This window comes from Somniosus microcephalus, unplaced genomic scaffold (assembly GCF_052327205.1).
Source record: "Somniosus microcephalus isolate GS21.2 unplaced genomic scaffold, FLI_Smic_1.0 unresolved_chr1, whole genome shotgun sequence".
Lineage (NCBI taxonomy): Eukaryota > Metazoa > Chordata > Chondrichthyes > Squaliformes > Somniosidae > Somniosus > Somniosus microcephalus.
Window position 1 is genome coordinate 4992339 of NW_028225179.1, and position 24431 is coordinate 5016769.

A 24431-nucleotide genomic window follows, 5' to 3' on the forward strand; every position below is an offset into this window, starting at 1 on the left:
TTACAACAGAATCTGCTTCCTCCACCCTTTCGGGCAATGCATTCCAGATCACACTAACTCGCTGTGTAACACAATGTTACCTCACCACCCTTTCGGACAATGCATTCCAGATCTCACTAACTCGCTGTGTAACACAATGTTACCTCACCACCCTTTCGGACAATGCATTCCAGATCTCACTAACTCGCTGTGTAACTGTGGTGATTATTCCTTGTTTAGTAAAAGTATTGTGATTGGTTGTTTGTTAACTGCCTTGGGATATATGCTGTAATCTCATTGGTAGTTGATGTCACATGATGTGTGGTGGCCACCTTAAATTCAGTTCTTTTCCAGCTTTGGTTGGGACTGGATGTGGAAAGATGTGCTGCAGATTTTAAAGTTAATAAAGCCTAGTTTTGGAAGGCAAATCTATTCTTTATTTCAATTTATTAACTTTATGTTAGAATGGAGCGATATCTTCAACCAGAGCGATTCAAGGCTGACCCCAATTCTGCTGGAGTGGATGATAAATGGAAACATTGGTATTGTACATTTAAAAACTTTTTGGGTGTGTTGGATCAAGAGTCTCTAAATAAGCTGAATATGCTGATCAACTACATTGCTCCGGATGTATATAAATATATTTTGGACTGTAAAACTTATGAAGTGGCTATTTCTACATTGGAAAAGATTTTTGTTAAACCAAAGAATGAGGTATTTGCATGTCACCTTCTATCTGCCCGTAGGCAGCAGGTGGGAGAATCTTTGGATACTTATTTACAAGCACTTCGGTGCCTTAGTGTTAACTGTAATTATAAGGCCGTGACGGCTGAAGAATATAAGGAAGAATCGGTACGGGATGCTTTTATTAATGGATTACTGTCTAGATCAATTCGTCAGCGGTTGTTAGAAAATAAGACTTTGGATCTTAAAAGTGCTTTTGAGCAAGCTTCTACATTGGATGTGGCTCAGAGAAGTTCGGATTCTTATGCTCTTTTTAATCGGCCTGCGACTATGGTTTCGGCAGTTTCGGATGAAAAGGAATTATGTGGACTTAATGGGAGTGGTTTACTAGATTCTGAAACAGTTTCTACTTCGGCGGCTGTTGCCTCTAGGATTCAGAAGTGTTATTTTTGTGGGAATATCCGGCACCCTCGTCTGAAGTGTCCTGCTCGGGAGGCTGTGTGTAGTAAATGCGGCAAGAGAGGTCATTATGCACGCGTGTGCAAATCATCAGGTTCAATTACCTCCTCCACCACCTCCTCCTGTGACTATTCAGCCTTTAGATAGGGCGTTTATTGCATCAATTTCTGCTGCATTTGCTCATGGCCTAAACAAAGCTATAGTTACGGCTCAAGTTAATGGGTTGGCAGTGAAGGCCCTTATAGATACGGGCAGTACTGAGAGTTTTATAAGTCTTCAGTTTGCGAAGGAGAAGCATTTGAAAATTTCGCCTGTTACGTATCAGGTGTGTATGGCTCAGACGACCCTTACTTCACAAATAGCTGGTTGTTGCTTTGTGAAAATGATTCTTCTAGGTAATACATATACTGATATACGCCTATCTGTTTTGCCTAATCTCTGTGCGGATATTTTGATTGGACATGATGTGCTTCAGTTACACGAGTCTCTTAGTCTTTCATTTGGAGGGACTAAGCCACCTTTATCTATTTGTGGATTAACCTCTTTATCCATTTCTCCATTATCACTTTTTTTTCCAATTTGATGCCAGATTGTAAGCCAATTGCTACCAAGTCAAGAAGATATAGTAGTCAGGATAGAGAATTTATTAATTCTGAAGTTCAACGTCTCTTATTGGAAGGAATCATTGAACCTAGTTGTTCACCTTGGCGAGCACAGGTAGTTGTCACGACTAACGAGAGACACAAGAAACGAATGGTGATAGACTATTCCCAAACTATTAATAGGTATACTCAATTAGATGCGTACCCTTTGCCTAAGATTGATGAGCTTATCAATAAAGTATCTCAGTATAAGGTTTTTAGCACTATTGACTTAAAGAGTGCTTATCATCAGATTCCTATTGTTAAGAAGGATCAACCATATACGGCCTTTGAGGCTGGTGGAAAGCTGTATCAGTTTTGCCGAATACCATTTGGTGTTACTAATGGTGTTGCTTGTTTTCAACGGGCAATGAATGCTTTTATAAGTGATAACTCCCTCTCTGACACCTTTTCATACTTAGATGACATCACAGTGTGTGGCAAATCAAGGGTGGAGCATGATTCTAATTTAAAAAGATTCCTTCAAGCTGCGGAAAAAGTTGGTTTAACTTTTAATAGAGAAATGTATCTTTTCGACTACTGAGGTAAATCTATTGGGGTATATTATCTCGGGAAACAAGATTAAACCAGATCCAGAACGTCTGCGACCATTGATTGATTTACCTTGTCCTACTAATTCTAAGGCTTTGCAACGAGTTGTTGGACTGTTTTCTTATTATTCTAATGGATTGCAAATTTTTCACGGAAGATCCGGCCTCTTATTCGGGTTACGACATATCCTCTATCATGGGAGGCCAGGACATGTTTTGAGAATTTTAAAAAGGATATTTTAGGAGCAGTTGTGCATTCTATTGATGAGCAGGTTCCTTTTGTGATAAGAGACGGATGCTTCTGATTTTGCAATTGGGGCTACTCTGATCCAAAATGGAAGACCTGTGGCCTTTTTCTCACGTACTTTGAACAATAGTGAAAAAAGACATTCTTCAATCGAGAAAGAGGCATACGCAATAGTAGAAGCATTGCGTAAATGGAGACATTTCACGTTGGTAACTGATGAAAAATCTGTGTCCTTTATGTTTGATGTTAAACATTTTGGAAAGATCAAAAATGATAAAATAATGAGATGGAGGATTGAGTTGGCATGTTACCATTTTGACATAGTTTATCGTCCGGGGAAGGATAATGTTGCTGCTGATGCACTGTCGAGGGCTTATTGTTCTGTGATTCACAGAGATACGCTTATTAATCTTCACAATGCCTTATGTCATCCTGGGGTTACGAGGATGATACACTTCGTACGCAGTAAGAATTTGCCCTTTTCAGTTGAAGACGTCAAGCGGATGACTTCATCATGTTCTATCTGCGCTCGGTGTAAACCGAATTTCCTTAAGCCTCAACGAGCTCATCTTATAAAGGCTACTTCTCCTTTTGAACGTCGATTTTAAGGGGCCTCTTCCTTCAACTACTCAAAACCGATATATATTTACTGTTGTGGATGAGTTTTCAAGGTTCCCTTTTGCTTTTCCTTGTGCAGATGTATCAGCTGCTACAGTTATCAAATGTCTGACTCAACTTTTTGTCATCTTTGGGATGCCTGCGTATATCCATTCGGATCAGGGAAGTTCTTTTATGTCTTCCCAGTTGAAGGAATACCTTCAGAGTCGGGGAATTTCTACTTGTAGAACTACCCCGTATAATCCCCAGGGTAATGGACAGTGCGAACGATACAATGGGGTGATCTGGAAGGCAGTTATGTTGGCTTTGACATCCCAGAACCTTAAGAATACACAGTGGGAAATGGTACTGCCTGATGCCCTGCATTCCATTAGATCATTGCTTTCAACGGCTACTAATGTGACCCCCCCATGAAAGGCTCTTTAACTATCCGCGGAGATCTACTACGGGATATTCGGTACCTTCATGGCTTACTATGCAGGGACCTGTGCTGCTTCGACGCCATGTTAGATTGTCAAAATATGATCCTTTAGTGGAGGAGGTGGAGCTGTTGGAGGCAAATTCCCAATATGCTCATATTCGATTCCAAGATGGGAAAGTACCGTTTCAATTAAAGACTTGGCTCCTTGTGGTGGCCAGCCCTCTTGAGGATATTAACAATAGTCATGATTTAGATAATGTGGATACTGTTACAGATACTACGAATGTCTCCAATCCGATTGCAGATAATTATACTTCTATTAGTCAGCCCTTGATGGATGTTTATGACCGTCCCAGTTTACCTTCTGATGGGATTTCTAATCCGGAAACCGTTGAAAATCGGGATATGGATAGCCTTCCTGCTGAAGATACTTCTGTGCCTTCTGGTGTGGGAGGGCAAGGAATTTCACCAAGGTTAAGAAGGTCGACACGAACAAGATATCCGGTCGACCGATTGAAAATGGACTTTTAAATTGATAGTAATGTTTTAAAATTGTTGAAATATTATAGTATATTGTTTTAGTTGAGAGATACTTAATACTTATGTGCAATGTTATTATTTGTTGTTCACTTAGTATTGTGTCATGTAAACAGTTTTACTCTTGTTGTGCATAGTTTTAGTTGTAAATAATTAATTATAAATTGTAAAGGTTATTTAGGTTGGAGTATATTTTAAAAGGAGGGGTGAATGTGGTGATTATTCCTTGTTTAGTAAAAGTATTGTGATTGGTTGTTTGTTAACTGCCTTGGGATAAATGCTGTAATCTCATTGGTAGTTGATGTCACATGATGTGTGGTGGCCACCTTAAATTCAGTTTTTTTTCCAGCTTTGGTTGGGACTGGATGTGGAAAGATGTGCTGCAGATTTTAAAGTTAATAAAGCCTAGTTTTGGAAGGCAAATCTATTCTTTATTTCAGTAACACAATGTTACCTCACCGCCCTTTCGGGCAATGCATTCCAGATCACACTAACTCGCTGTGTAACACAATGTTACCTCACCTCGCCTGTGGCTCTTTCTCCACTCACTTTAAATCTGCGTCGTCTGGTTACTGACCCCTTCTGCCAATGGAAACAGTTCCTCCTTATTTACTCATCAAAACCAATCATGAGTTTCAACAGCTCTATAAAATCTTCGTTTAACCAACTCTGCTCTAAAGAGAACAAACCAGCCTCTCCCCAGAACTGAAGTCCCTGATCCTTAGTACAATTCTCTCAAATCTCTTCTGCACCATCTCCAAGGCCTTGATATCCTCCTTTAAAGTGTGGTGGCCAGAATTGAAAACCAGACTCCAGCTGAGGCCTAACCAGTCTGTTATAACAGTTGAACATCACTTCCTTGCTGTTATTCGCTATTCCTCCTGTAATAAAGCAGAGGACATGGCTCATGGTGTCAGCACTTGACTAATGAGCACTGTCGGAGGCGAGGACATTCACCACTGCTCCACTAATATTAACAGTGGGGTCACTTTAAGCAGATTGGTGACGCAATATCTGGAAATGTCAAATACATAACTGGTTTGATTGATCTAACTGCTGTTTTACAATTATAATTCTCCACATGTGCACGTGTCCCACTGTGTCTAACAAACTCTCAGTCAGCGTCCTTCCCTTTCCCCACTGTGGAAATGTGAAAGCGATTCAGTCCCGGATCAGTAATTTCTCCAAACTTAAGTTGATGTTATTCGCCGGCATTAAGTTATAACCCAATTTGAGACCTTGTAAGATGGAGTTTTCTGCTGTTTGACACACGCAGACTCTGGTATAATAAACACACGACAACAACAGCAGCACCGTAGGGAATCAAGCTGAATACAGAAAGTACAGAGGAGAAATCAAAAACAAACTAAGAGGGGCACAGAAAAACTGAGGAAAGATTAGTGGGAATATAATAGGGAACATTAAAATCTTTCTTAAACATGTAAAGCCTAAAAGGAGAGTCAACGGAAAGGTGCGATGATTAAGGACCAAAAGGGCAATCTTCTGGTGGATGCAGTGGGCATGGCTGAGGTACTGAATGAGTACTTTGCATCTGCCTTCACTAAAGAAGAGGATGCTGCCAATGTTACAGTGAAGGAGAGGGTGGTAGTGAAATTGGACAGGATATAAATAGACCAAGAGGATGTAGTAACAGTTGACAGCGCTCAAAGTGGAAGTGTCATGGTCTGGATGGGATACATCCTGGGTTACTGAGAGAAGGAAGGCTCTGGCCACAATCTTTGAATCCTCCTTGGATAGGGGAGTGGTGCCACAGGACTGGGGATTTGCAAATGTTACCCCCTCGTTTAAAAATGGAGCGTGTGGTAAACCAATGAACGACAGGCGAATCAGTCTAGCGCCGGTGTTCAGGAACCTTCTGGAGATAAATCATTGAGAACCTGCTAAGATATCATCTCTCCTTACAGCAGTAATTGACTCCTTGATTAATATTGCAACACCCACTCCTCTTTTACACCCCTCTGTCTTGCCTGAAGATTCTATACCCTGGAATACTGAGCTGCCAGTCCTGCCCCTCCCTCAACCATGTCTCTGTGATAGCAACAATATCATACTCCCATGTGTTCATCAACACCTTGAATTCATCTGCTTTACTCGCAAGACTCCTTGCATTAAAATAAATGCCATCCAGCCTTGCCATACTCCCTTGTGCCGTTACATATTTGCTCTGCCTTCCAGGCTGACTTGTTTTTTCCTCTATATTTGGCTGTGCATCACACCCTACTATAGCTCCACTCTGTATCCCATCCCCCTGCCAAGTTAGTTTAAACCCCCCCCAACAGTACCAGCAAACCTCCCTGCAAGGATGTTGGTCCCGTTTCGATTCATGTGCAACCCATCCGACTTGTACAGGTCCCACCTTCCCCAGAAGCAGAGCCAGTGATCAAAGAAACTAAAGCCCTCCCTCCTGCACCAACTCTTCAGCCACGCATTCATCTGCTCTATCCACCTATTCCTATAATAATCACTAGCACATGGCACCGGGAGTAATCCAGAGATTACAACCTTTGAGGTCCTGCTTTTTAATCTGCTACCTAGCTCCCTAAATTCTTGTTGCAGGACCTCATCCCGCTTTCTACCCATGACCTTGGTACCAATGTGAACCACGACCTCTGACTGTTCGCCCTCCCCCTTCAGAATGCCCTACAGCCGTTCAGTGACATCCTTGACCCTGGCACCAGGGAGGCAACATACCATCCTGGAGTCACGTCTGCAGCCACAGAAACGTCTATCTGTTCCCCTTATGATAGAATCCCCCATCACTATTGCTCTCCCACTCTTTTTGCTCCCCTCCTGTGCAGCTGAGCCACTCGTAGTGCCACGGACTGGGCTCTTGCTGCATTCCCCTCAGAAACCATCTCCCCAGCAGTATCCAAAACGGAAAATCTGTTGGAGAGAGATGGACCCAGGGGACTCCTGCACTGCCTTCCTAGTTCTTTTACTCTGTCTGGCAGTCACCCATTTCCTGTCTGCCTGTGCATTCTTCACCTGCGGTGTGAAGACCTCGTTAGACAAGCTATCCATGAAGAACTCAGCTTCGCGGATGCTCCACAGTGACTCCAGCCGCAGCTCCAAAACGCAGAATGCGAGTAGCTGCAGCTGGAGACACTTCCTGCACACATGTTCGCCCTGGACACCAAAAGTGTCCCTGACCTCCCACATAGCACAGGAGGAGCACTCCACACTGCTGAGCTGCTCTGCCAAGTCCTATCCTTAATTTACTCCTTTTAAATAATACACTAGGGACCTTACTTCCCTTTAAACACTACTTACGCTAAACTAGAGACCTTACTTTAACGACTGGACTGTAGAAATACTCACCAGGTCCTACTTACCAATCAGCTCCTTCCCTGGTTGTGATGTCACTTCAGCGGTTTTGCAGTTGTAGTTTGGCTGCTGCCGCTCTCAGATTCTTTCCTGCAGTCCTGTGACGTCACTCCTTGATTTTGCTGTTCTTTTGGAATTCGCCGGATATGTATCGGCCTCCTCACTGCTGCCAACTCCTCGCAGGTCCGCGTTGTCCTCCCGCTGTTCAGCGAACGAGGCCCGACCAGAGCGGACCTGCGAGCGAGCAGCTGAGGAGTTTCAAAAACCGGCGGCAGTTGGGGCACGGCGGCTGATTCAGCGAACGAGGCCCGACCAATTCAACAGCAGGGGAGAGAGGTAAAAAGTAATCAAATTGTGACGTCACCAGGAAGCAGGTAAGTGATTGGTTGGTGAGTATTTCTCTCTTTTTTAAACTTTAACTCTGGTTTATAGTTTCTAAGGTCTCTCTAGTGTAGCAGGGACTGTTGGTAAACCAGTTAACTGTAGTGTAATTAGTGGGATTGATTAATTAATTGAATTTTAAATTAAATCAAAGGGTAAGTCATGGCAGGACAGCCAGGCCCCGTGATCTGCTCCTCCTGCAGTATGTGGGAACATTAATATATATTGTGAACAGCTGGGGTCCTAGGACCGATCCTTGCGGTACCCCACTAGTCACTGCCTGCCACTCGGAAAACGACCCGTTTATTCCAACTCTTTGCTTTCTCTCCGCCAACCAGTTCTCTATCCAAGTCAATACCTTGCCCCCAATCCCATGTGCCTTAATTTTGCACGCTAATCTCTTATGCGGGACCTTATCGAAAGCCTTCTGAAAGTCCAAATACACCACATCCACTGGTTCTCCCTTATCTATTTTACCAGTTACATCCTCAAAAAAAATTCCAGTAGATTAGTCAAGCATGATTTACCTTTTGTAAATCCATGTTGATTTTGTCCGATCCAGTCACTGCTTTCCAAGTGCTCTGCTATTACATCTTTTAGAATGGACACCAGCATTTTCCCCACTACCGATGTCCACTTTACCGGTTTATAATTCCCCGCCTTTTCTCTATCACCTTTTTTGAATAGTGGGGTAACATTAGCTACCTGCCAATCCATGGGTACCGTTCCAGAGTCTATGGAGTTCTGGAAGATGACCAGCAATGCATCTATTTCTAGGGCCACTTCCTTAAGTACCCTGGGATGTAGATTATCAGGCCCTGGGGATTTATCGGCCTTCAGTCCCATCAATTTTCCTAACACCATTTCCCTGCAAATACTGATTTCTTTCAGTTCCACCCTTTCATCAGACCCTATGTTTCTCGGCATCTCTGGGAGGTTATTTGTGTCCTCCTTTGTGAAGACAGAACCAAAATATGTATTTAGTTGGTCTGCCATTTCTTTGTTCCCCATTATAAATTCCCCCGATTCTGACTGCAAGGGACCTACGCTTGACTTCACCAATCTTTTTCTCTTCACATATCTATAAAAGCTTTTACAGTCAGTTTTTATGTTCCCTGCAAGCTTACTCTCATATTCTATTTTCCCTTTCTTAATTAATCCCTTTGTTGAATCCTAAACTGCTCCCAATCCTCAAGATTATTGCTTTTTCTGGCCAATTTATATGCCCTCTCCTTGGACCTTGTGCTATCCCTAATTTCCCTTGTTAGCCACGGTTGGGTCACTTTTATTTTTATGCCAAACTGGGATGAACAAATTCTGTAGTTCGTCCATTCGGTCTTTGTTTGCCATTGCCTATCCACCGTCAACCCTTTGAGTGACATTCCCCAATCAATCCTACCCAACTCGCTCCTCAGACCATCGTAGTTTCCTTTATTTAAATTGAGGACCCTAGTCTCCGAGTCAACTACTTCATTCTCCATCTTAATGAAGAATTCGATCATATTATGATCGCTCCGACCCAAGGGGCCTCGTACAACAAGATTGCTAATTAATCCTTTCTCGTTACATAATACCCAGTCTAAGATGGCCTGATCTCTGGTTTATACCTCGACATATTGGTCCAGGAAACCATCCCATAAACACGCCAGGAATTCCTCCTCCCACAGTATTGTTACTAATTTGGTTGGCCCAATCTATATGTAGATTAAAGTCACCCATGGTGATTGCTGTGCCCTTATTGCACGCTTCTTTAACTTCCCTTTTAATGCCATCCCCAACCTCCGCCTTACTGTTTGGAGGTCTATAAACCACTCCCACTAACGTTTTTTTCCCCTTAGTATTTCTCAATTCTACCCATACAGATTCCACCTCATCAGAGCTAATATCCTTCATTACAATTGTGTTAATCCCTTCTTTAACCAGTAATGCTACCCCACCTCCCTTTCCTTTTTGCCTATCTTTCCTGAATATCGAATACCCCTGGATGTTGAGTTCCCAGTCCTGGCCATCCTTGAGCCACGTTTCTGTAATCCCAACCAAATCGTATTTGTTTACTTCTATTTGTGCAGCCAATTCATCCACCTTATTACAAATGCTCCTCGCATTAAGACACAAAGCCTTCAGGCTGGTTTTTTTAACGCTCTTAGACCTATTAGAATTATTATTTACTGTGGCCATGTTTGATTTAAACTGTTGATTTCTCTGACTGCCACTTGTGTTTTTCTCCTTCCTATCTTTTGCTTTTATCCTTGTTTCCCTTTCCTCTGTCTCCCTGCTCAGGTTCCCAACCCCCTGCCATTTTAGTTTAAACCCTCCCCCACAGCACTAGCAAACACTCCCCCATGGACATCGGTCCCAGCCCTGCCCAGGTGCAAACTGTCTGGTTTGAACTGGTCCCACCTCCCCCAGAACCGGTTCCAATGTCCCAGGAACTTGAATCCCTCCCCCTGGCACCATTTCTCTAGCCACATATTCATCTGAAGTATCCTTCTATATCTACTCTGACTAGCACGTGGCACTGGTAGCAATCCTGAGATTACTACCTTTTGAGGTCCTGTTTTTAAATTTATCTCCTAACTCCCTATATTCCGCTTTTAACCTATATCGTTGGTGCCTACATGCACCACGACAACTGGCTGTTCACCCTCCCCTTCCAAGATGTTCTGCAGCCACTCGGAGACATCCTTGCACCAGAGAGGCAACACACCATCCTGGAGTCTCGTTGAATTTTAAATTCTTTTAATAGAGGTGCTCAAAATCATGAAGGTGTTTCCATAGAGTAAATAAGGAGCAACTGTACCCACTGACAGAAGGGTCGGTAAACAGAGGAGACGGATTTAATGTAATTGACAAAACGCCAGAGGTGAGGTAAGATAAGATTGTTTTTAGGCATCGTGTTATGATCTGGAATGCAATGTCTGAATGAGTGATCGGAGCAGCGACAATAGTAACTTTTAAACCTGAATTAGTGAAATACACGAAGGGGAGAACATTAGCAGTGCTCTGGGCACAGAGCAGGGGAGTGGGACACATTGGCCTGCTCTTTCAAAGAGCCGGTACAGGCCCGCTGGGCCCAATGGCCTCATTCTGTGCTGTCTGGTTCCCAGTTTCTATGGTATCAACCTCTAACTCTTTGTTCCTAACCGTGTAAACGATAAATGTACCTGAATGCTATTTACAGAAGCAGACCTTCAGCGTCTGAAATTGCATTGGGAAGTTTAATTCTGTTAACCAGCAAACGATGACCGAAAATTGATAAAAAAGGGAGAAAATCGACTGAGTGTACCAGCAAGAAACATTTAAAAATTGTAGGAGCTTCTGAAAGTAAGTAAACATGGAGAGTAGCAAAAGTAAGCATTGGTCCCTTAGAGGCTGAGACAGGAGAAATTATAAATGGGAAATGAGGAAATGGCAGATTTTAAACAAATATTTTGTATCGGTCTTCACAGTAGAAAACACAAATAACGCACCAAAAATAGCAGGGAACCAAGGGACTAATGAAAGGACTGACATCAATTACTTTAAGTTCCTTAGAGGAAAAAAAGTACTTGAGAAACTAATGGGACTAAAATCTGACAAATCCCCAGGACCGGACGGCCTACATCCTAGGGTTCAACAAGAGGTGGCTGAAGAGAGAGTGGATGCATTGGTTGTGATCTTCCAAAATCCCCTAGATTCTGGAACAGTCCCAGTGGATTAGAAGGTAGAAAAAGTAACCCCGCTATTCTAGGAAGGGGGAAGAGAGAAAGCAGGGAACTACAGGCCAGTGAGCCTGGCGTCAGGAAAATGCTGGAATCCATTATTAAGGGAGGGGTAAGAGGGTACTTAGAAAATCATATGATCAGGCGCAGTCAACATGGTTTTATGAAAGAGAAATCATGCTATTAGTGTTTTTTGAGGATGCAACTAGCTGGATAGATAATGGGGAACTGGTGGATGTAAAATATTTGGATTGCCAAAAATAAATCAAAAAAGGTGACTCAACCGTGGCTAACAAGGGAAATTAGGGATAGCGTAAGATCCAAGGAGAGGACATATAAATTGGCCAGAAAAAGCAGTAAACCCAAGGATTGGGAGCAGTTTAGGATTCAGCAAAGGAGGACAAAGGGATTAATTAAGAGGGGGAAAATAGAATGAGTAAGTTTGCAGGGAACATAAAAACTGGCTGTAAAAGCTTTTATAGATATGTAAAGAGAAAAAGATTGGTGAAGTCAAGCGTAGGTCCCTTGCATTCAGAATCGGGGGAATTTATAATGGGGAACAAAGAAATGGCAGACCAATTAAATACATACTTTGGTTCTGTCTTCACAAAGGAGGACAAATAACCTCCCAGAGATGTCAGGGAACATAGGGTCTGATGAGAGGGAGGAACTGAAAGAAATCGGTATTTGTAGGGAAATTGTGTTAGGGAAACTGAAGGGATTGAAGGCCGATAAATCCCCAGGTCCTGATAATCTACATCCTAGGGTACTTAAGGAAGTGGCCCTAGAAATAGTAGATGCATTGCTGGTCATCTTCCAGAACTCAATAGACTCTGGAATAGTTCCCATGGACTGGAGGGTCGCTAATGTTACCCCACTATTCAAAAAAGGTGGTAGAGAGAAAACAGGGAATTATAGACCGGTAAGCCTGACATCGGTAGTGGGGAAAATGCTAGAATCCATTACAAAAGATGTAACAGCAGAGCACTTGGAAAACAGTGATATGATTGGACAAAGTCAACATGGACTTACAAAAGGTAAAACGTGCTTGACTAATCTACTGGAATTTTTTGAGGATGTAACTGGTAGAATAGATAAGGGAGAACCAGTGGATGTGGTGTATTTGGACTTTCAGAAGGCTTTCGATAAGGTCCCACATGAGAGATTAGCATGTAAAGTTAAGGCACATGGGATTGGGGGCAAGGTACTGACTTGGATAAAGAACTGGTTGGCAGACAGGAAGCAAAAGAGTTGGAATAAACGGCTCTTTTTCCGAGTGGCAGGCAGTGACTAGTGGGGTACCGCAGGGATCGGTCCTAGAACCCCAGCTATTCATATATATATATAAATGATCTAGACGAGGGAACTAGATGTAATATCTCCAAATTTGCAGACGACACAAAGCTGGGTAGGCGTGTGTGCTGTGAGGAGGATGCCGAGAAACTCCAGTATGATTTGGACAGGTTGGGCGATTGGGCAGAAGCATGGTAGATGCAGTATAATGTGTATAAATGCGAGGTTATCCACTTTGGTGGCAAAAACAGGAAAGCAGATTATCTGAATGGCAATAGATTGGGAGAAGGGGAAGTGCAAAGAGACCTGGGTGTTCTTGTGCACCAGTCGCTGAAGGTAAGCATGCAGGTGCAGCAGGCGGTTAAGGCGGCAAATGGTATGTTGGCCTTCGTAGCGATAGGGTTTGAGTACAGGAACAAGGGTGTCCTGCTGCAGTTGTACAGGGCCTTGGTGAGACCACATCATGAGTATTGTGTGCAGTTTTGGTCACCTTATCTGAGGAAGGATGTTCTTGCCATGGAGGGAGTGCAGCAAAGATTCACCAGACTGATACCTGGGATGGCAGGAATGACGTACGAGAAGAGATTGGGTCGATTGGGCTTATACTCGCTGGAGTTTAGAAGAATGAGAGGGGATCTCATTGAAACTTATAAAATTCTAACAGGACTAGACAGACTACATGCTGGAAGGATGTTCCTGATGGTCAGCGGGTCCAGAACCAGGGGTCACAGTCTAAGGATAAGGAGTAAGCCATTTAGGATAGAGATGGAGGAATTTCTTCACCCAGAGAGTGGTGAACCTGTGGAATTCTCTACCGCAGAAGGCAGTGGAGGCCAATTCATTAAATATATTCAAGAAGGAGTTGGATATATTTCTTAAGGCTAAAGGGATCAAGGGATATGGGGAGAAGGCAAGGACAGGGTACTGAATTTGGATGATCAGCCATGATCTCATTGAATGGTGGAGCAGGCTCGAGGGGCCGAATGGCCTACTCCTGCTCCTATCTTCTATGTTTCTAAGAGGCATTTGATAAGGTGCCACATAAAAGGCTGCTATGCAAGATAAGGACTCATGGGGTTGAGGGTAATATATTAGCTACAAGGACAGGTTGGAGAAGCTGGATTTGTTTTCATTAGAACAAAGGAGGTTGAGGGGTGATTTGATCGAGGTGTACAAGATTATGACGGGTTTGGATAGACTAGACAGGGAAAGGCTGTTCCACTAATGGATGGTACGAGGACTAGGGGACACAGATTTAAGGTTTTGGGCAAGAGATACAGGGGGCGAATGAGTGTAAAAACCTTTTTACACAGCGAGTGGTGAGGACCTGGAACTCGCTGCCGATGGAAGTGGAGACATTCAATGTTTTCAAGGGGAGACTGGATAGGCACTTGAGGGAAATAAACTTGCAGGGCTACGGGGATAGAGCAGGGGAATGGGACTGACTGGATTGCTCTACAGAGAGCCGGCACGGACTGGATGGGCCGAATGGCGGCCTTCTGTGCCATTATGACTATTAGCATTGATAGAGGATTGGTTAACTGACAGAAAACAGAGTGTAGGGATAAACAGGACATTTTCAGCTTGGCAGGCTAGTGGGGTGCCACAAGGATCAGTGCTGGGGCCTCTGCTATTTACAATCTATATTACTGACTTAGATGAAGGGACCGAGTGCAATGGATCCAAGTTTGCTGCTGATACAAAGCTAGGTGGGACAGTAAGCTATGGGGACACAAAGAGCCTGCAAAGGGATATGGGCAGTCTAAGTGTGCGGGCAGTAAGGTGACAGATGGAATATAAATGTGGGGAAATGTGTGCGTATTCACTTTAGTAGGAAGAGTAGAAAAACAGAACCTTTTTTAAATGGTGAAAAATTATTAAATGTTAGTGTTCAGAGAGATTTAGGTGTTCTCGTACAGGAGACAAAGTTAGCATGCAGGTACAGCGAGCAATTGGGCAGGCTGATGGCATGTTGGCCTTTATGACAGGGGGTTGGAATACAACAGTGAGGAAGTCTTGCTACAATTGTACAGGGCTTTGGTGAGACAACACCGGAGTACCGTGCACAGTTCTGGTCTCACATCGATAAAGGATGGGATAAAGACAGTAGGGAGAAATCATCTTAGCTCCAAAAATAAAGTAAAAAAATCAGTTTGGATGGAGCCAAGAAACAGCAAGGGGCAGAAAACATTGGTTGGAGGTGTTTATAGGCCCCCCAAACTGTAGTTGTAATGTAGGGCGGCGTATAGTTCAGGGAACTAGAGGTGCATGTAGCAAGGGTAATATATTAATCATGGGGGATTTTAAGCTATGTATAGATTGGGGAAACCAAATCTGCAGTAATAGTGTGGGGACATCATCTGAGTCAATGGGACTCTCTGACCTTTCTCCCCAGTCCATCTCCAGGACCAGTGTGTATCTGAGTCAATGGGACTCTCTCTGACCTTTCTCCCCAGTCCATCTCCAGGACCAGTGTGTATCTGAGTCAATGGCACTCTCTCTGACCTTTCTCCCCAGTCCATCTCCAGGACCAGTGTGTATCTGAGTCAATGGGTCTCTCTCTGACCTTTCTCCCCAGTCCATCTCCAGGACCAGTGTGTATCTGAGTCAATGGGACTCTCTCTGACCTTTCTCCCCAGTCCATCTCCAGGACCAGTGTGTATCTGAGTCAATGGGACTCTCTCTGACCTTTCTCCCCAGTCCATCTCCAGGACCAGTGTGTATCTGAGTCAATGGGACTCTCTCTGACCTTTCTCCCCAGTCCATCTCCAGGACCAGTGTGTATCTGAGTCTATGGGACTCTCTCTGACCTTTCTCCCCAGTCCATCTCCAGGACCAGTGTGTATCTGAGTCAATGGGACTCTCTCTGACCTTTCTCCCCAGTCCATCTCCAGGACCAGTGTGTATCCGAGTCAATGGGACTCTCTCTGACCTTTCTCCCCAGTCCATCTCCAGGACCAGTGTGTATCTGAGTCAATGGGACTCTCTCTGACCATTCTCCCCAGTCTATCTCCAGGACCAGTGTGTATCTGAGTCAATGGGACTCTCTCTGACCTTTCTCCCCAGTCCATCTCCAGGACCAGTGTGTATCTGAGTCAATGGGACTCTCTCTGACCTTTCTCCCCAGTCTATCTCCAGGACCAGTGTGTATCTGAGTCAATGGGACTCTCTGACCTTTCTCCCCAGTCCATCTCCAGGACCAGTGTGTATCTGAGTCAATGGGACTCTCTGACCTTTCTCCCCAGTCCATCTCCAGGACCAGTGTGTATCTGAGTCAATGGGACTCTCTGACCTTTCTCCCCAGTCTATCTCCAGGACCAGTGTGTATCTGAGTCAATGGGACTCTCTCTGACCTTTCTCCCCAGTCCATCTCCAGGACCAGTGTGTATCTGAGTCAATGGGACTCTCTCTGACCTTTCACCCCAGTCCATCTCCGGGACCAGTGTGTATCTGAGTCAATGGGACTCTCTCTGACCTTTCACCCCAGTCCATCTCCAGGACCAGTGTGTATCTGAGTCAATGGGACTCTCTCTGACCTTTCTCCCCAGTCCATCTCCAGGACCAGTGTGTATCTCAGTCAATGGGACTCTCTCTGACCTTTCTCCCCAGTCCATCTCCAGGACCAGTGTGTATCTGAGTCAATGGGACTCTCTCTGACCTTTCTCCCCAGTCTATCTCCAGGACCAGTGTGTATCTGAGTCAATGGGACTCTCTGACCTTTCTCCCCAGTCCATCTCCAGGACCAGTGTGTATCTGAGTCAATGGGATTCTCTCTGACCTTTCTCCCCAGTCTATCTCCAGGACCAGTGTGTATCTGAGTCAATGGGACTCTCTCTGACCTTTCTCCCCAGTCCATCTCCAGGACCAGTGTGTATCTGAGTCAATGGGACTCTCTCTGACCTTTCTCCCCAGTCCATCTCCAGGACCAGTGTGTATCTGAGTCAATGGGACTCTCTCTGACCTTTCTCCCCAGTCTATCTCCAGGACCAGTGTGTATCTGAGTCAATGAGACTCTCTCTGACCTTTCTCCCCGGTCCATCTCCAGGACCAGTGTGTATCTGAGTCAATGGGACTCTCTCTGACCTTTCTCCCCAGTCTATCTCCAGGACCAGTGTGTATCTGAGTCAATGGGACTCTCTCTGACCTTTCTCCCCAGTCTATCTCCAGGACCAGTGTGTATCTGAGTCAATGAGACTCTCTCTGACCTTTCTCCCCAGTCTATCTCCAGGACCAGTGTGTATCTGAGTCAATGGGACTCTCTCTGACCTTTCTCCCCAGTCCATCTCTGGAAGCTCTTTGAATCGGAAGAGTTCTCTCCAGTTGGTGCTCTCACAATCCTGTGTTGGTTCACCTGCTGTCGCTCCTCAGTCTACAATCCCGGTTTACTCTCAGCTGTGAACCTCTCTCAATCACTCAGTCTTTCACCGGGAGATCTAATTATAGCAGGACAGAAAATAACTATCAACAGTGTGAAGTAATGTAATATAGACATTTCTTCCGCTTCATAAAAATAAAAGTTTGGGTCCGAGTGCTTCTGTCTGATGTTGTCCCTTTTCTCAGAGCCCCGCCACGCCCGCCTGGGCTTCCAGCAAATCACCAAAGTTCTGGATAGAAATGTACAATTTCCCTGTGCTTTAGGCAAACCGAAGCTGGGGCAATCTTTCCCAGGTAACACACTGACTGATCTCACTGGGCCCATCCTCCCCGGGTTACACACAGTCTGCACTGGGCCCACCCTCCCCGGGTTACACACTGTCTGATCTCACTGGGCCCATCCTCCCCGGGTTACACACTGTCTGATCTCACTGGGCCCATCCTCCCCGGGTTACACACTGTCTGATCTCACTGGGCCCATCCCCCCCGGGTTACACACTGTCTGATCTCACTGGGCCCATCCCCCCCGGGTTACACACTGTCTGATCTCACTGGGCCCATCCTCCCCGGGTTACACACTGTCTGATCTCACTGGGCCCATCCTCCCCGGGTTACACACTGTCTGATCACACTGGGCCATCCTCCCCGGGTTACACACTGTCTGATCTCACTGGGCCCATCCTCCCCGGGTTACACACTGCCTGATCTCACTGGGCCCATCCTCCCCGGGTTACACACTGTCTGATCTCACTGGGCCCATCCTCCCCGGGTTACACACTGTCTGATCTCACTGGGCCCATCCTCCCCGGGTTACACACTGTCTGATCTCACTGGGCCCATCCTCCCCGGGTTACACACTGTCTGATCTCACTGGGCCCATCCTCCCCGGGTTACACACTGTCTGATCACACTGGGCCCATCCTCCCCGGGTTACACACTGTCTGATCTCACTGGGCCCATCCTCCCCGGGTTACACACTGTCTGATCTCACTGGGCCCATCCTCCCCGGGTTACACACTGTCTGATCTCACTGGGCCCATCCTCCCCGGGTTACACACTGTCTGATCTCACTGGGCCCATCCTCCCCGGGTTACACACTGTCTGATCTCACTGGGCCCATCCTCCCCGGGTTACACACTGTCTGATCTCACTGGGCCCATCCTCCCCGGGTTACACAGTGTCTGATCTCACTGGGCCCATCCTCCCCGGGTTACACGCTGTCTGATCTCACTGGGCCCATCCTCCCCGGGTTACACACTGTCTGATCTCACTGGACCCATCCTCCCCGGGTTACACACTGTCTGATCTCACTGGGCCCATCCTCCCCGGGTTACACACTGTCTGATCTCACTGGGCCCATCCTCCCCGGGTTACACACTGTCTGATCTCACTGGGCCCATCCTCCCCGGGTTACACACTGTCTGATCTCACTGGGCCCATCCTCCCCAGGTTACACACTGTCTGATCTCACTGGGCCCATCCTCCCCGGGTTACACACTGTCTGATCTCACTGGGCCCATCCTCCCCGGGTTACACACTGTCTGATCTCACTGGGCCCATCCTCCCCGGGTTACACACTGTCTGATCTCACTGGGCCCATCCTCCCCAGGTTACACACTGTCTGATCTCACTGGGCCCATCCTCCCCGGGTTACACACTGTCTGATCTCACTGGGCCCATCCTCCCCGGGTTACACACTGTCTGATCTCACTGGGCCCACCCTCCCCGGGTTACACACTGCCTGATCTCACTGGGCCCATCCTCCCCGGGTTACACACTGTCTGATCTCACTGGGCCCATCCTCCCCGGGTTACACACTGTCTGATCTCACTGGGTCCATCCTCCCCAGGTTACACACTGTCTGATCTCACTGGGCCCATCCTCCCCGGGTTACACACTGCCTGATCTCACTGGGCCCATCCTCCCCGGGTTACACACTGTCTGATCTCACTGGGCCCATCCTCCCCGGGTTACACACTGACTGATCTCACTGGGCCCATCCTCCCCGTGTTATACACTGTCTGATCACACTGGGCCCATCCTCCCCGGGTTACACACTGTCTGATCTCACTGGGCCCATCCTCCCCGGGTTACACACTGTCTGATCTCACTGGGCCCATCCTCCCCGGGTTACACACTGTCTGATCTCACTGGGCCCATCCTCCCCGGGTTACACACTGTCTGATCTCACTGGGCCCATCCTCCCCGGGTTACACACTGTCTGATCTCACTGGGCCCATCCTCCCCGGGTTACACAATCATAGAAACTTACTGCACAGAAGGCTGCCATTCGGCCCATCTTGTCCGAGCCGGCTGACAAAGATCTATCCACTCTAATCGCACTTTCCAGCACTTGGTCCGTAGCCGTGTAGCTTACGGCACTTCAAGCAGTTTTTAAACGTGATGAGGTTCTCTGCCTCGACCACCCTTTCAGGCAGTGAGTTCCAGACCTCCACCACCCTCTGGGTGTAAAAAACTCACCTTAAAACCCCTCTAATCCTTTGACCATCTGCTTTAAATCTATGCCCCCTGGCTATTGATCTCTCCACTAAGGGAAATAGGTCCTTCCTATCCACTCTATCTAGGCCCCTAATAAATTGATGCACCTCAATCGAGTCTCCCCTTGGCCTTCTCTGTTCCAGAGAAAACAACCCCAGCCTATCCAATCTTTCCACATAGCAAAAATTCCCCAGCCCAGGCAAAATCCCCGCAAGTCTCCTCTGCACCCTCTGGTGCAATCACATCCTTCCTGTAATGTGGTGACCAGAACTGCACCCAGTATTCTAGCTGCGGTCTAGCCATACAGTTCACTCATTACCTCCCAGCTCTTATATTCTATGCCTCGGCTAGTAAAGACTTTTCTCCCCAGTCCATCCACTAGACGGTGCAGAGCAGATGTAATTTTTTTCACCCAGAGGGTGGTGGGGGTCTGGAACTCACTGCCTGAAAGGGTGGTAGAGGCAGAGACCCTCAGCACATTAAAAAAGTACTTGGGTGTACACTTGAAGAGCTGTAACCTACAGGGCTGTGGAGCAAGAGTCTGCAGGACAAGTTCATGGAATCCATTCGGGACAGTTTCCTGGAACAAAATGTCATGGAACCAACAATGTTAGAACTTGTATTGTGTAATAAGACAGGGTTAATTAGCAACCTCATAGTAAAGGATCCAGTGGGGCAGAGTGATCATAATATGTTAGAACTTCACATTAATTTTGAGAGAGTGACTTGCCTAAGTCCGAAACTAGTGTCTTAAACTTAAATAAAGCCAATTACATAGGTATGAGGGGCGAGTTGGCTGAGGTAGATTGGAAAAATAGATTAAAAGATATGGCGGTAGATAAGCAGTGGCTAGCATTTAAAGAAATATTTCATAATTCTCAACTAAAATACATTCCATTGAGAAACAAAAACTCCACGGGAAGTGATCCAACCGTGGCTAACTAAAGGTAAGGATAGCATTAGATTGACAGAAGCTTATAATGTTGCAAAGAATAATAGTAAGCCTGAGGATTGAGAGAGTTTCAGAAACCAGCAAAGAGTGACCAAAAATTGATAAAAAAGGGAAAAAATGCAATGACAGAAAACGAGCAAGAAATCTAAAAGCAGATTGTAAGATTGTCTACAAGTATGTCGGAAGGAAGAGAGTAGCAAAAGTAAACGTTGGTCCCTTAGAGGCTGAGACAGGAGAAATGATTATGGGGAATAAGGAAATGGCAGAAACGTTAAACAAATATTTTGTATCTGTCTTCACAGTAGAAGACACAAAAAGCATATCAAAAATGGTGGGGAACCAAGGGTCTAATGAGGGTGAGGAACTTAACGTAATTCATATGAGTAGCGAAAAAGTACTTGAGAAACTCATAGGACTGAAAACCGACAAATCCCCTGGACCCGACGGCCTACATCCTAGGGTTGTAAAAGAGGTGGCTGAAGAGATAGTGGACGCATTGGTTTTGATCTTCCAAAATTCCCTAGATTCTGGAATGGTCCCAGCGGATTGGAAGGTCGCAAATGTAACACCGCTATTCAAGAAAGGAGGGAGAGGAAAAACAGGGAACGACAGGCCAGTTAGCCCGACATCAGTCATTCGGAAAACACTGGAATCCATTGTTAAGGAAGTGGTATCCAGGCACTTAGAAAAATCATAACATGATTAGGCAAAGTCAACATGGTTTTATGAAAGGGAAATCATGTTTGACAAATTTAGAGTTTTTTGATGATGTTACTAGCAGGGTAGATAAAGGGGAACCAGTGGATGTAGTATATTTAGATTTCCAAAAGGCAGTCGATAAGGTGTCACATAAAAGGTTATTGCACAAGATTAGGGCTCATGGGGTTGGGGTAATACAGTAGCATGGATCAAGGATTGGTTACCAGACAGAAAACAGAGTAGGGATAAACGGATCTTTTTCAGGTTGGCAGGCTGTAACTAGTGGGGTGCCGCAAGGATCAGTGTTGGGGCCTCAGCTATTTACAATCTATATTAATGACCTAGATGAAGGGACAATGTGTAATGTATCCAAGTTTGCTGACGATACAAATCTAGGTGGGACGGTAAGGAGAACAAAGACTCTGCAAAGGGGTATAGATAAGACTGAGTGGGCAGTAAGGTGGCAGATGGAGTGTAATGTGGGGAAATGTGAGGTTATTCACTTTGGTAGGAAGAATAGAAAAACAGAATATTTTTTAAATGGTGAGAAACTTTCAAATGTTGGTGTTGAGAGAGATTTGGGTGTCCTCGTGCAAGAAACACAGAAAGCTAGCGTGCAGGTACAGCAAGCAATAAGGAAGGCAAGTGACATATTGGCGTTTATTGCAAGGGGGTTGGAGTATAAGAGTAAGGAAGTCTTGCTCCAATTGTACAGGGCCTTGGTGAGACCACACCTGGAGTACTGTGCACAGTTTTAGTCTCCTTATCTAAGGAAGGATATAATTGCCTTGGAGGCGGTGCAACGAAGGTTCACTAGATTGATTCCTGGGATGAGAGGGCTGTCCTATGAGGAGAGATTGTGTAGAATGGGACGATACTCTCTGGAGTTTAGAAGAATGCGAGGTGATCTCATTGAAACATGCAAGATTCTGAAGGGGATTGACAGGGTAGATGCCAAGAGGTTGTTTCCCCAGGCTGGAGTGTCTAGAACTAGGGGGCATAGTCTCACAACGTGGACCACTTTCCAGCCTCGGGAGCCTACTGTCAACAAGGACAGACGTCGATGACGAAGTCCAACACCGCCATCAGTGTGCCAGTACAGCCTTCGGTCGCCTGAGGAAGAGAGTGTTTGAAGACCAAGACCACAAACCCAGCACGAAGCTCATGGTCTACAGAGCAGCAGTGATACCCGCCCTGCTGTATGCCTCAGAGACATGGACCATGTACAGCAGGCACCTCAAAGCACTGGAGAGGTACCACCAACGCTGCCTCCGCAAGATCCTGCAAATCTATTGGCAGGATAGACGCACCAACGTTGGTGTTCTCGCTCAGGCCAACATCCCCAGCAGCAAAGCTTTGACCGCGCTCGATCAGCTCCGATGGATGGGTCACATTGTCCACATGCCCGATACGAGACTCCCAAAACAAGCGCTCTACTCGGAGCTCCGACACGGCAAGAGAGCCCGAGGTGGGCAGAGGAAACGCTTCAAGGACACCCTCAAAAGACTCCTTGAAAAAGTGTAACATCCCCACTGACACCTGGGAATCCCTGGCCCAAGACCGCACAAAGTGGGGGAGAAGCATCCGGGAAGGCACCAAACACCGAGTCTCCTCGCGGGAGCAATCGGAAGACAAGCGCAGGCAGCGCAAGGAGCGCACGTCAACCCAAACACCCCCCACAGCCCGCTCCCCCCCACAGCCCGCTCCACCCAAAGAACCACCCAGGTGCCCGCTTCCACCCCCCCCCGGGCCCCGCGCCCGCTTCGCCCCCAGGTTCCCAGAGATTGCCTGAGAGAGGCCGGCGCTGCTGTAAATGCCGGAGATTCTCTGATCCACACTCACCGCACCATCCGCCGCTCCTCAGTCCCGCCGCCATTTTATCTCCTTCCTCAAACCGGAGCCTCATCCGGGGACTGCGAGCAGCACCGAGCATGCGCACTGCGGGCACGCAGCCCGCGCTTAAAGTTCCTCACTAAGTCCGTCTCTTCTATTGGCTGCGACTCGTAGATTGACAGCTGCGCTCACCAATCGCAACGCCTCGGGGCCCCGCCCACTGTGTTCAAAGACCGCCGCCAGCTCCGGGGTCACGTGGCTCCTGATCGGCCGTTCAACCGCCTCAGCGCGCGGGTGAGGTCATAGCCCCGCCCACCCGCGAGCCCTTGTTGCCCAAGGTGCCGGCCGGCGGTTGTCCTTCCCCCGGGGGTCGGACTCCTCTCTAACTCTGGTCTCCAACTACTCCTCCCCACTCCGGGCTGTCCTTCCCCCGGGGGGGGGGGACTCCTCTCTAACTCTGGTCTCCAACTACTCCTCCCCACTCCGGGCTGTCCTTCCCCCGGGGGGGGGGGGACTCCTCTCTAACTCTGGTCTCCAACTACTCCTCCCCGCTCCGGGCTGTCCTTCCCCCCGGGCGGGGGACTCCTCTCTAACTCTGGTCTCCAACTACTCCTCCCCGCTCCGGGCTGTCCTTCCCCCGGGGGGGGGGGGACTCCTCTCTAACTCTGGTCTCCAACTACTCCTCCCCACTCCGGGCTGTCCTTCCCCCGGGGGGGGGGGGGACTCCTCTCTAACTCTGGTCTCCAACTACTCCTCCCCACTCCGGGCTGTCCTTCCCCCGGGGGTCGGACTCCTCTCTAACTCTGGTCTCCAACTACTCCTCCCCACTCCGGGCTGTCCTTCCCCCCGGGCGGGGGACTCCTCTCTAACTCTGGTCTCCAACTACTCCTCCCCGCTCCGGGCTGTCCTTCCCCCGGGGGGGGGACTCCTCTCTAACTCTGGTCTCCAACTACTCCTCCCCACTCCGGGCTGTCCTTCCCCCGGGGGGGGACTCCTCTCTAACTCTGGTCTCCAACTACTCCTCTACACTCCGGGCTGTCCTTCCCCGGGGGGGGGGGGGGGACTCCTCTCTAACTCTGGTCTCCAACTACTCCTCCCCACTCCGGGCTGTCCTTCCCCCGGGGGGGGGGGGACTCATCTCTAACTCTGGTCTCCAACTACTCCTCCCCACTCCGGGCTGTCCTTCCCCCGGGGGGGGGGGGACTCATCTCTAACTC

At 47.1% G+C, this 24431-nt stretch overlaps 1 long non-coding RNA gene across 1 annotated transcript; it reads right to left on the reverse strand.

Moving 5' to 3' along the window:
* Positions 1–1979: 1979 nt before the first annotated feature.
* Positions 1980–23757, reverse strand: LOC147093337 (uncharacterized). Its single transcript, XR_015074686.1, has 3 exons — positions 23224–23757; positions 17124–17290; positions 1980–5018 (listed from the first exon to the last, which is right to left on the reverse strand). It is a non-coding gene; the product is annotated as an uncharacterized LOC147093337 (long non-coding RNA).
* Positions 23758–24431: the final 674 nt, after the last annotated feature.